Raw genomic sequence first — 13,076 nt, 5'->3', positions numbered from 1 at the left:
GCATCGACGTGACAAAGAACGGGGTTAGGCTGGTTTTATCCACCGGCCTGACCGTGTAACAAAAGCAAACATCGATGGACGAACGTGGCGATGCCGATCCAGGGGATCGGTCCCAAGGATTTATGGAGGAACATTACAAAACCTTCATCGAACAAGCAACGTGGAGGCCGATTCCAGCAATCGGCCAAAATTATCCTCACCGCACATTCTACCTGGGTTCAACATTCGATCCAACAGGGAATACTCGAAGAGCCGATACCATCAAATCCCTTGAAAGAATCGGCTCGGGGGGCACCCAGGTGGATAAAACACGAGGATATGCAGTAGAAGCATCTTACAAATGCCCAGTAGCCTAAGATGTCCTTTGATGATGGGTATTGAAGTATGGGGGCCGATACATAAATCGGCCGTAAAATTCAAAAAAATTTAAGCACAGCCGATGCGCAGACATCGACTTAAGGATAGAAAGCCGATGCATGACCACTGACTCCAGAGGTCCAACTGCAGAGATTCAATAGAATGCCTTCTTGCAAGTACTCGAGTCCGCAGTATCAGCTGGGGCAAGTTTGGGGGATCATGACCCTGACCAATGCCAAGAGCAGCATGGATGTGCAGATCAGGTTAAGGATGGGTTGCGTCAAATCCGCCGAAGGAAAGGAGCCGATCTGACCAGCAAGACGAAGAAGTGGACTGAAGAAGCTCGGGGGCAGCTCACCCTGAAGGTTCTCTGCTCGGGGAAGTCGATTTTATTGAAATCGGCTGGCTCTGAGGCCAATGGCGGCACATTAGGCTGACTCACCACTTTTCTCGCCTTAAGTGAGGCTCGGGGGGCAACTGACTGCGTAGATATTCTGTTTTTGAGAAGCCGACTGAGATTTCATTGGATAGCCCTCCATCATAACCTTTTTTAAGAGGACTAGATGACCCGTTGCGCTATCGCGCAAATGGCAGAATCAAGCCTGAATTTAAACCATAAGGGAGGGCAGACAGGTTGGCTGAGCTCCAACAGCATCCGGCGGCATGCACTGGAGAAAATGTCCTCAACGACCCCTTCGCTCTCCTTTGGCTACACCCTCTGCCCCCATTCGACGGTTCCTTCCGCCTCTCCTCTTCTGACCCCTTAGACCCACCCAACATCTTTGTTGTTATTAAGCAAACTAAAGAATATTTATTTGATACAAACGAAAGAAATATTAAATAGAATAGCAAACATTTATCAAGGAAAGTAATAGAACATATTTCGATTTTATACATATACATTCAACCATTTCTCCTACTCAGTGAATAGTAGTGGCAGCAAAGGTATTCTGGTAAAGACTAATTTATTTAAACATAAATAAAGTATGCCAATAGTAGCATAGGTACAAAACATAACTAAAGGCTAGTACTACAATAGGTACATTATAGAACTCAAGTGATGGTACCTATGTGTGCATTCTCTGGAAATGTTGTCAAACTTATAATAGAACATTTGAAACATTTGGAACGATTCTACAGGAATTTGAATCATCCGCTTCCAGATCAGCATCTGGGTTATAGCATTCCATCACTGTGAATGGGTCACACTGCTTCCAGATCAACATCTGGGTTATAGCATTCCATCACTGTGAATGGCTCAAACTCTTCTGCCTCTAGATCCATCACCGGTTGACACAAGGCTGCAGCTACATACACTGATACACAATAATAGTTGAAGGAACAGATCTTTTTTGGTGAGTCCAAATAACACTTCTATACTCCTTGACGTCTGCTAATGATCCTGGATGGTAACCATCTGTATCAAACATGCCCAAAGGGCTAAGAAAATCTTCAAGCAACCTTAGGAGCATAGAATTCTGGTGCCAAACCTTTCTATAAGCTATTTCAATGGGTTCTGCAATACCACATAATATTGACATATATTCCACCTAAATTCACAAATAAACACACTCAAAATAGTCTACCAGAATAAGTATTCGGAACCACCAATATTGATAAGTCAAAAGTACGCCCAATGCCGACATTAGTGTGATGTTTTGTCACAGCAAACAACCAGCACAACGATTAGAACCCCACGCAACTCATGAATGGTTTGAAATAAACATGCATGTACAAAAGGATCTAGAGTAGAATTACATGCGTCAGTATGATAAATGGTTGATGAACTTGCCCTTCCAATTCTTACCACACCACAAAACCACAACAAATATGCAAGCAGAAGAACTGGGTTAAGAGATAAAGGTTTTGTTATGAAATATAAATTGAACACCTCGCGACCACACACACACACACACACATACACTCCTCTCCTACTCTCTTATGATCACCACCCCAGGTTCCACCACCATGATGTCCTGCGGCCTCGGCAACGACTGTGGCACTGCAGCGAAGCTCGGCCATGGCAAGTCGGCGGAGCCTAAGTGCTCTGCAACTGGAGCTCCACGAGCAGCGCCCTGGAAGTCATGTGGCAGGTACCACTGCTCCAACCTGTAGACCACGGCAGCCATGATGTCAGCGCGCCATCGACTATGCATATGAACCTGCAGAGAACATCCAATGTGTAAAACTGAAGAGTACATGCACAAGAACCTGAAGAGGACATAACAAAATAGTACAGCTGGATGTGTAAAACTAAGCAGTTTGTGAAGAGATCATAAAAAGACATGATAAAATATATCTTGATAAGTAACTAATTAATAGGGATGTGAATGACCGGAAAACAAAAAAGGAAATGAAATATGACACAAAACAGGCAGAGAACATGAGAAGTTACATGCAGGCTACTTCGTGTTTGATGCTAAAGCTTCGCCCGCATAACATCGACGCCATGCGAGTGTCGGCAGAAAGGATGACCATCATGATCGTGAAACCCCAATCCAGCGCCGGCTTCGACCATCGAAGCAGATCACCCAAAATCCAGCGCCGGCCTCCACCATCGAAGCAGATCCAACATATCCGTCCTCCTACCTTCAGGTCAAGCAATACGTGAAACCATACTTTCTAAGATAAATATATAGTTACAATCCTTGACAGTAATCACCTGAAATTTTTCCACTTCTTCCACTCAAAATTAGCACTGAATATCGTGCTAAAAATAAAAGGGGGGGCAATGCTTTCCTGCTTCAGTACACACTAAGGTTTGTCGTGTCAATGTTGTAGTCAATAGAGGTTACTTATATGAAAATCTTTCTTAGGCAGATAAGAGAAGTAACATTTTTTTTGGGCAAATAAGCACAATTTTAGCATCTCCTAAGCTCCTAGCCACTTTAATTTAAGACAGATTAACTCAAAACAAATGGCATCTTGTGTACCATGGCAAGCAAGAAATACAAGAACTTGCTGAATGAAATGGACAGAGTAATACATGGCATGGACTTTCTAGCGAAAAATACAATTGAAATGAGCGAGAGATAGATCAAGAAAACAAACATGAATGCATCGTATAAAACTAAAACGTACCTTTCTACTGTAAAAAGTCAGGGAATTCCCACACAAAATAGCAGAGTAGATAGTAAGACAAGTGACCATCTGAAGCAACACGCACATCAGAAAGATGCACCATGGTATAAAAAAATCCCTAACTGCACCAGGAGTACTTCTGTGTAAGTATCTCAGTTATTTCTGGTAGATCTTTATTGATGTACCAACGACACAGAGCCACTGCCGCTCAATCCCCTGCAACCTATGATCATGAAGGGTAAAGATGTTTAATAATTGGGTTAGGTAAACGATGTTGGGGCACAAGAGAAAGAAGTAGCACTTTAATAAATTAATCTTAAGCTAGAAGCTTGAAAAGTAGGAAAACATAACCGCGAGTAAACTAACCCAGGAACATCAACATGAGCTATTCATAGTTTGTAGACATAGATGAAGAATCAATGTGTTCTGGTTCTGAAACATAAATATATCTCTAATGAAGTGTGCAAAGATAACCTAACTTTTGTCACAGTAAGCCAGTTCTACAAAACTAAACGGATGATCCAATGCACGTTTAGTACTGGCGAAATGGACAAACCGACATATGTATACTGAAATTAGAGATGTAGAAAGCAAATGTCCCAAAGAATCTGCACAACCAAGGGGAAGTACAATTAAAAGAAAGGTAAACCACAACAAACCATCACTCATTTATTGATTCTCTGAGTTATGCAAGACATCTACTGGCAGATAATACCTCAGACCAAAGACCATATGTATTTCCTTACGAGAAATAGAGCTGAATGAACAAAGAGTCTATAAAGGAAACATAAAATGCATTGGTAGAAGGCAAAGATAGGGAACCACCTGGAAGAAAAATAGGAGCAGCAACAATATGCAGCCTAAAACCTGAAAAAATAGAAAACTTATTCTATATCCCAGAAACATGCAAAGCAACAAATAATCCCTGAACAGGACAGACTAAATCAGAATATAGAAGAATAGAAGTACAATGGCAAATGCAGAGCAATAGCAAGGCATGCAGCATAAAAAAGGGATGGTGAAATCTGCATATTAGGTAACCAAGCTCTCACTTTTATTATGCACTAAAAGCTTAATGGCTGAAAACATGAATTGCATTTGTAAACTGATATTATTAACCGGTATAGTGTGACTGGTTAAGCAAACCTGAGTTAACCAGAAGTGCAATGCAAGCACAATGGTCATGTCAATATGCTCTTAGCTAGTTGCCTGTAAACTGATATTATTAACCGGTATCGTGGGACTTTTCAATCTAGCGGCTCACATGTATTTGAGCTCATTAGAGACATGCAATCAAGTCGCTAGATTTATCTAACAAAATAAATCTGCATGCTGTTCTATGATCACATTATATTTGTATGCATCTACCCTGATTATGGCTTAATGCATATATCAGCTGAAATCTCTGTGTAGCTCTTAATGCTTATGACATAGATTTCAGATCTAGAATATGAAGAAGACAGGCAAAGGAAGGACAGCTACCTGAACAAGTGAGAGCAACGCACTGGAAGAAAAAATTAAAATGGAGCAAGCTAGCTAAAAAAATCATACAGAGAATCATAGTAAATATATTGGTGTAAATATTCACAAATCTACAATAGCAAATGAATAGTGGGGCAGGGAAAAACTTTAGTTCACCATCTCTAAATAGAAAAAACAGAAAAAATATGCAAAGCAAAACCCATTGAAATTAAGAGTCGCTAAATCACATTAATAACAGTAGTCAATGTTTCTCACATCAATTGGTGAATATTTACCAGTACATTAATAACATAGAACAAGTGCTGAACCGAATACCGTGCTGGATCCAGTGGAACCACCACCATGTCCTGCATCCTCAACGACACTGGTAGCGCCAAGGCAAAGCCACCTTAAAGACAAAGCAAACATCACGTTATGAAATGGACGAAAACAAAACAATACATGCCTGATTGGCAAAGAGAAAAATGAGTTTGTAGAGATCCATCAACTTGCATGGAGTCTATAAATAAATCGAATTCGAACCAGAGAACATGTCAAACATTAACAGGGAGGGATAATAGGTTTGGAAGAAGCTCACTGGGATAATGCTACGGATGCAAACCGAAATGCAATCATTCATCATACGGGTTCATTAGGAATGGATCAGTACAGGAATTCAACAATTGTTCAGTGGCATATAAACACAATTGCCTTAGTACATTGATGAAAACAACAAACTAACCTATGCAACACGATTTTATTTTTTTGCTCTGATAAAGCTAATGTGGATAACCAACTGCCTCGTCACGTGTACAAGTTTTTTTTTTCCAAAACAAACTAAGCTGCTTTTGTAAACGAACATTATCATGGTACTCATGATACATCGCTAACTTTGCATCCAAATGTAAGAATTATTGCATGGACTGATTAAGGAGGTAAAAGCATTCGAACATGCTCCCATTTATATGCCAACTTTCTGCAGTTTTCCCTAAAAGAAAAGTAGTATTCTGCAGTTGAGAAAGTTCTAAGTTCATGAGTGAGCTCCTTTTAGATGAACACTCTGCATAAGTACAGTGATGACAAAAACACACACTCGGTTAACATACCCCGTCCCACAGGGGAAGCAACATCACCATCCCAAGGCAAAGCGCCATCTGCAGCAGTCCACGGCGGCGACTGTACCTCTCCGTCGCCACTGTTGCCATTACGGGGAAATGACCTGCACCTACGTTGCTGGTCAAGGTTGGCCTACACGCCATCTACGACATCCGTGCTGCAAACAGCAGACAGGATGACCATGGACGTGACACCCTGAGCTAGCGGCCGCCTCCACCGTCGAGTTCAATTGTAACAGACTTGACCAGAAAAGGACAGTACTATAGCTTACGGATGAAATTTGATTCATCAAGGTCTTTTGCCATATAAATATTTCACTTCAAAAAGTAACTTCGCCACAGGTGCTATCGTAGGTGCTGCTATTTAAGCGTACGAAAATATACTGGTAAGGAGATCCAACAATTTTATCATAAACATCGAAATGTATGCCTAGACCATTAACAAAGATGGAAAACAGGATAAGTAGCATTTCAAATAGTAGCATCTCATTTTTCGTGGTGTAAACAATTGTCAGATATTTTTGGAAACCATGGGCATTTGTTTCTATTAATGAACTGAGGCCATTTTTTGTGCCAAAAAGAATCAAACATATGTATATATGGGTCAGTATCTATAAAACCAAGTATTGCAATTGGTTGTTTTAAGTCTACAAACCATTATTTCACAAATGGAAAATAAACCGAGTAGTTTGAAAAAGGGTTTAAAGGTACAAAACAAATGCAGTAATTCAAGTAGATCAACAAAGGAAAATGCTGAAAATAATTTCATTCTGACTCTGCAAGTAGCGTTGCCATCATTCAGTACTGGCCTACCTTTATCATTTCCCTAATATGCTCAGCTGGTGTTCCAAATATACATTCAATTGTTGTTTAAGGGGGAAAAATCAAGGGGGCATAGGAAAAGGAGCGTGGGGTCTATAAATTATACTGGAAATCCAAAGTCACTGTGTTACTATATATGATGTGGCCCAAACCATGCTCATGATTAGAAAAAAAAACGGAGGTCTTATTTGATTTATTATGATGGAACACACCAAAATGAACATAACATGCTAATACTTACACGAGGAGCATTTCTCGCAATACATGTGACCGTCCCACCAATCTAATTTCTATCAACTCGTACTTCATCAATTGCAGCGATCATCTTCTCTGCATATTCTGGAACGGGGCATGTACAAATGTTGCTTCTGATCTGAAGAATTTAAAAAGGAAGATAAAATCAAGTGGGTTATTTTGTTTACAGAGAACTATATATGTTGGCCATTTAGCTAGGAGGCACTATCAGTAATAACAGAATTGCCAGACAAAAGAAGCATACTAACTTGAGACACAGGCCAGTTCGAAGAAGAGTTGGAGGATGTACCTACCATAACATATGTTGAAGGAGTACATGGAGAAGCCGGAGGCAAAGGCAAATATGCTCATAGCTCTTGCATAACTGGATGCAAGAACATAAGAACAAAAGAGGGGCTTCAAGACCTCACCTCAAGAAAACAAACAGAGGGACTGAGTATGTGAGAGAAATACTTGGGTCTTGAAGGCCTTATCTAGGAGCGGCTAACAGAAGAACTGAGAGGGCAACCTGGAGAAAATCCAGAAAACAAAGGACGAGATACTATAGTAATCTGAAAAATTAGTACCAGTCAGTAAACTACTTTAGTACGATGCACCAAATATCCAAATTTAAAAGCATATCTAACCAACAAAACATAGAAAAGTCGTTAAGCTCAATATAGCAGGAAGATCATTATTTAGCATATATCAAAATCAAAATATGTGACCTGAATATATGAGGCAGCCCAAAAACAAAGCATGTACCTTGTTGCCTGGTGCTTGACGTGGAGGATCAGACCTGAATTATTTTCACAGTTTCCTACTTGCTCCCTTCCTATTCCACCAAACAGAGAGCCATTCCTAGGAGGAGAGGAAGAAGTCGATCTAAGCTGACAGAAAACAAACCAAAGGCCATTAAAACATGATTATAAAATTAAACAACCACCTCCACCCGTGAAAAAAGACAAGCATGATGGAATAGAGGAGAAGAGAGGTGAGTGGGATAATCATACCTACACAGATGGCTGCTGTCGATGTCTGTGAATCTCCTGGATAACCAAACTGTAGTGGCTCAGAGAGTTTCTGAACATGACCTAACATCAGTTGTTAAGGTAGTAATGCAGGGGTACCTAAGGAAGACCTCACAGTCGATTCACAGTTGCCAGAACACTTCCAGGTACTGCCTGCATCATAGTAATATTATCATCAGCCAAAATTAATCGTGACCCAAAAGTACACACATCAGCGATGTGTCGACCAACTACACCATTGAATCAGCCATTTGGTTTTCCAACCATATAAATAAAGGGCACATTAAAATAAATAGCACATTAATTCATCCATATAGTCAAGCTTTACACATCACATATATAAATAACTCCAAATGAGATTTCTTTTACACAAATCAGCTTGGTAAATAGTAGCTTTAGTTGTTATTCTAGTTAGTAGTAGCAGCAAGTAGCTGAGTGTCCGAAATCTAGAGCTTCATACTCACCGGTTGGAATTTCTTGCGTGTGAACTGCATGCATATGCAAAACCTCTAGATAGTAGTAGCAGCAAGTAGCTGGGTGTCCGAAATCTAGAGCTTCATACTCACTGGTTGGAATTTCTTGCATGTGAACTGCAGGCACATGCATGACTTGCTGCTGCAAAAATCAAAGACGTTGAAAAACAAGATGCATCAGATACCAAAGGCTAAATCAATCAATATAATGAACCTGAAACTCATAGAGTAAATAGTCACAAGGATAAAATGTTGCAAGGACAAGGCTAAAACAAATTCAATTTCAATATGTTCCTGAGATGCACATTTCTTTAAGCAAGGACAAAATATTGCAGGGAATGTTCGCAGATTACAAAGTATTTACTCCACAAACTATTCTTTTGTATTGAAGGACTGAGGTCCATTCTGTGGTTACTGCGATGTGCTTAACATTATCTGTGCATGGTGAGGAAATAAAACTTTGTTACTCATCTAAGTATACCAGACTAAATGTAACACTTCGAAATTTAATGAATGTCCTACTTCTATAACCTTTCATCTCATATATTTTGCACCGCGAAAACATATATATCCCTAGCAGGTAGCCAAACAACCAATAATCTAAAACCAGCTCAGACCGACGAAGTAGACGGAATACGGAAACAGAACCGGAGCAATATAATCACAGAATACATGGCTTGATGAGTAAGATAAATCACAGGTTAGCAGCACGAGTGTGGGCTCTTATACCTTGGATAATGCGAACAAAATCAATACACTCATACAAGGAAAACAGAGAGCGAAGTATACCTGGGCAAGGAAGAAGCGCAGCTGAGTTGAGACCTTCCCAGCGCAGCTCGAACCGCGATTTCTCTAAAATTAGATGTGGACCTCATCTCCTGCAGCAAAAGATCTTTCAATTAGATGTGGATCTCATCTTCAGCAGCAAATATCTTTCAATTAGATATGGATCTCATCTCCAGCAGCAAAGATTGTTCAATGGATAAAAGTGGAAAACAAATCCAACCAGATGGATTAAATGAAGGAGAGGGCCGAAGTATTTATGAGATAATCCTGTCAGTATGGAGGTTAACAGAGTGCATATGGAGTTGAGACCTAAACATCAAAAAGCAGAGCATACCCGCAGCAGATCACCAATACTGTCCGCTGTCACCATTTGTGTAGGATACATCAAACTCTAGAAGCGGATCTAACGCGGAGAGGCAAAAGGCAGCGCTGTGACCGGAGGCCGGAGGGCCGGCCCAGTTGGAGACGAGCAGGATAGCAGACAGCTGCGCGTGAAGACGAGCAAGTCACCGGGGAACGGGGCTCGTACCTGCCACTGGTCGTCCACTCTCTGCCGCCGCCAGGCAGGCGCCGTTGTCGGCGAGCAGCTGGAGGAGGGGCGGCCTGAACGAGCCTGGAGAGGGTGGCTCTCCTCCAAGAGAACGAGGACGAGCTTATGAGCGTCGCCGAGACCACCATCGTCCGGCCGCGCGACCGCGCGTCCAGCCGCCGCCGCTCCTTTGCTCCCTTCTGCCGCCGCCGCTCGGTTGCTGCCTTCTGCCGCCAGCGTGCGCGGCCAGCCGTCGCTGGATGAAATCGAGGGCGCGCGGGCAACCGCGGCTGGACGAACTCGAGGGCGCGCACGGCCACCTGGGCAGGCCGGCGCAGCTCCGCCTCCCTCTTCCTCCTGCACGCCATCGTCGCCGCCACGCACCAGAGAGAACCAGAACTGGGGGGATTTTTTCACCACGGGTCCGGGTCCGATCTAGGGTTTTCACCCACCAGCACGCGCACAGAAAAACAAGGGAAGAAAGACGACCTGAACGAGCGCTCTCGCTACCTCTGCTCGCCGACCCCACGCACGCAAGGGCCCGTCCGTCATCGACCTATTCAGACAACCAAGAAGTGAGAAACAAATTAACGCATCCGACGGCCATGGTGAAAAGTGGGTTTGCAAAGTTACTGTTGCTACGGGATTGGACGAACCAGATTGATTTGCCCCTCTCAGACCCCCTGGTTGGCTGGGTAGTGTTGCAACATTTATAGGAGAAATTGGGCAGGTTTGAAGAGTATCACTGAATATTTGAATGGTCCAGAGGTATCGGCTTCAGCATCAAGTCGTTTCAGCAGCGGTTCTAGGGCTCTCTTAAAGGCGTTGGTCTGCCTCGTTGTCCATCAGGGCTCAAAGTCATCGGTCGAAAAAGGTGAAAGATAGATCGTGAAGGATTGGTATGGTAACATCAGCTTTTGAGCATAGATCAAATTCACGATCACTCCGATGTCAAAGGGATGAAGAATGGATCATGAGAGACCGATGCGTTGTCATCGGCTCATTGGGCATTGGCTAAGTGACGATCGGCGGGATCAGTACGAAGGGAAATCGGCTAAATTGGCATAAAGGAAATCGGCAAAATCAAATGGGGGAATTTCTTCATTGATAAACGAGATTTCTTACATAGAAGAGCTGATTGCTCTCAAAAGGGAGTACTAAGGGGATACAGCCCCGTCTACTACTACTGATCCTATGCTAAAGGGTCCTATCTACGGGCCGTCGCTGCCCTCGTCGTCACCCTCATCGCCGCTGTCGGCGCTGCTCCCGGCGGGCTCGTCGTCGCTGCTGTAGCGGCTGCCGGCAGGACCTTCGTTGTCCTCATCCTCCTCCTCGTCGTCGTCGTCGCTGTCGTAGTCACTGAGATTCCCCGGCCAGGGGCAGTGGCGCTTGGCCGGCGGCTCGTCGGAGGGGCTGTCGTTGTCGTCCTCCTCCTCCTCCTCCTCCTCCTCCTTCACCTCCTCGGAGGAGGTGAAGTCATCCCAGGAGAAACGATCGTCATCGCTCTCCTCCTCCGATTCCCCGTCGGCAAGGAAGCGGAGGTCGCTCTCCCCGTCCGTCAAGGACTTGTCGTCCTCGGACCAGATGGAGAAGTCATGGCCGGGCTCCTCCCCGGCCTCTATGGCGCGGTGGGTGTTGGCCGCATGGACCTCTTGTGGGTCCCGTTCTGGCGTCGGCTCGTGGGAGGAAGAGGACTCGAGGGAAAGTCCCGATGAGGCGGAGGAAGAAGAAGACATGGTGCGCAGAAGGGCTTTTGGAGTGCTAATGCGGGGAGGATGAGGAGGAGAACTGTTCGGTACGGTTAAGTAAAAGAAGTGGGGATTTAATGTTCGAACGGTTTTCGAGGAAGTGGTGCCAAAAAACTGTCAAATCGTGCAGAAAAGTTGGGAAGGCAAGTCGTCATGATGAAAAATACTGCGACGGTTCTGCTCTGCCACGACATGACCCCTCGGAGAGAAAACAGAGTGGTTTTGAAATTATCATTACCAAAACCAGGGGGCATGTGTTATCACCAGATTTTGGCTAAATCAGGAGATGGGCCGTAGGTGAGATGGGCTTGAAGGTTAAACGCGTGGAGGATCTCTGAAAGCGGCCCGACACGAAGAAGTTGGGCTAAATTGCCCATGTATCTGTATTATAGTAAATCGCATCTTAATTTAGAAGTTAGAGTTTTACCCGTGCACGGTTAGGTGCACGCCTGAATTAGAAAGTCCCCGGGACTATAAATATGTATCTAGGGTTTATGGAATAAACAACAACCAACGTTCAACACAAACAAATCTCGGCGCATCGCCAACTCCTTCGTCTCGAGGGTTTCTCCGGTAAGCACCATGCTGCCTAGATCGCATCTTGCAATCTAGGCAGCACAAGCCTACCTACGTTGTTCATGCGTTGCTCGTGCTGAAGCCCTTTTGATGGCGAGCAACGTAGTTATCTTAGATGTGTTAGGGTTAGCATTGTTCTTCGTTTCACATGCTGTCGTAGTGCAACCCTTATACATCTAGCCGCCCTTACACCTATTTTAGGTGTAGGGGCGGCACCCCGCTTGATCATAGTTTAGTAGATCCGATCCGTTACGGTTGCTCCTTGTTCTTCAAGGATTAGTTTAATATCCGCAATAGTTAGGCCTTACAAAGGGTTGGAGGATCCAGCGGCGTGTAGGGTGTAATTTGCTAGCCCTAGACAGGATGTTCCGGGGATCAACCTCGTGTTGGTTTTTAGGCCCTGTCTAGGATCGGCTTACGATCACCGTGCGCGAGCGCGAGGCCCAATCGTGAGTAGGATGATCCGATTATGCGGTGAAAACCCTAAATCGTCGTAGATCGCATTAGCTTTATCTTGATCAAGCAGGACCACCATATATTCGTGCACCTCGTACGAATCATGGGTGGATCGGCTCTCTGAGCCGATTCACAGGATAACCTGAGAGCCGATCGAGGCTCGTATTTAACGTTTACGTGTATGCCATGCAGGAAACTAAGCGAGGCATCATCTAACACCTTCCGGACCAGGTATAGGTCAGGTGGCACGCCCTTGCGATAGCATCGGACGTGTGACCAGGAGGCTTTGCGGGCCGTCGCTCTGAGGGACTGGGGCCAGCCGCAGCCCTAGTTGTTCCCGGCTCTACGGTGTTGCCAGTCGCTGCCCGCCGGTGGGTTTCTGACCGCAACAGGTTTAGGGTTAGGGT

The 13,076-nt window shown here is 44.0% G+C and overlaps 1 long non-coding RNA gene across 1 annotated transcript; it reads right to left on the bottom strand.

The window, feature by feature from the left end:
• Positions 1-2,962: 2,962 nt before the first annotated feature.
• On the bottom strand, positions 2,963-5,511 carry LOC124682093. The gene is made up of 3 exons (XR_006996145.1): positions 5,236-5,511; positions 3,439-3,661; positions 2,963-3,096 (listed from the first exon to the last, which is right to left on the bottom strand). It is a non-coding gene; the product is annotated as an uncharacterized LOC124682093 (long non-coding RNA).
• Positions 5,512-13,076: the final 7,565 nt, after the last annotated feature.

Source organism: Lolium rigidum, unplaced genomic scaffold, assembly GCF_022539505.1.
Source record: "Lolium rigidum isolate FL_2022 unplaced genomic scaffold, APGP_CSIRO_Lrig_0.1 contig_67873_1, whole genome shotgun sequence".
NCBI lineage: Eukaryota > Viridiplantae > Streptophyta > Magnoliopsida > Poales > Poaceae > Lolium > Lolium rigidum.
This window is presented reverse-complemented; position numbering and strand designations above follow the sequence as displayed.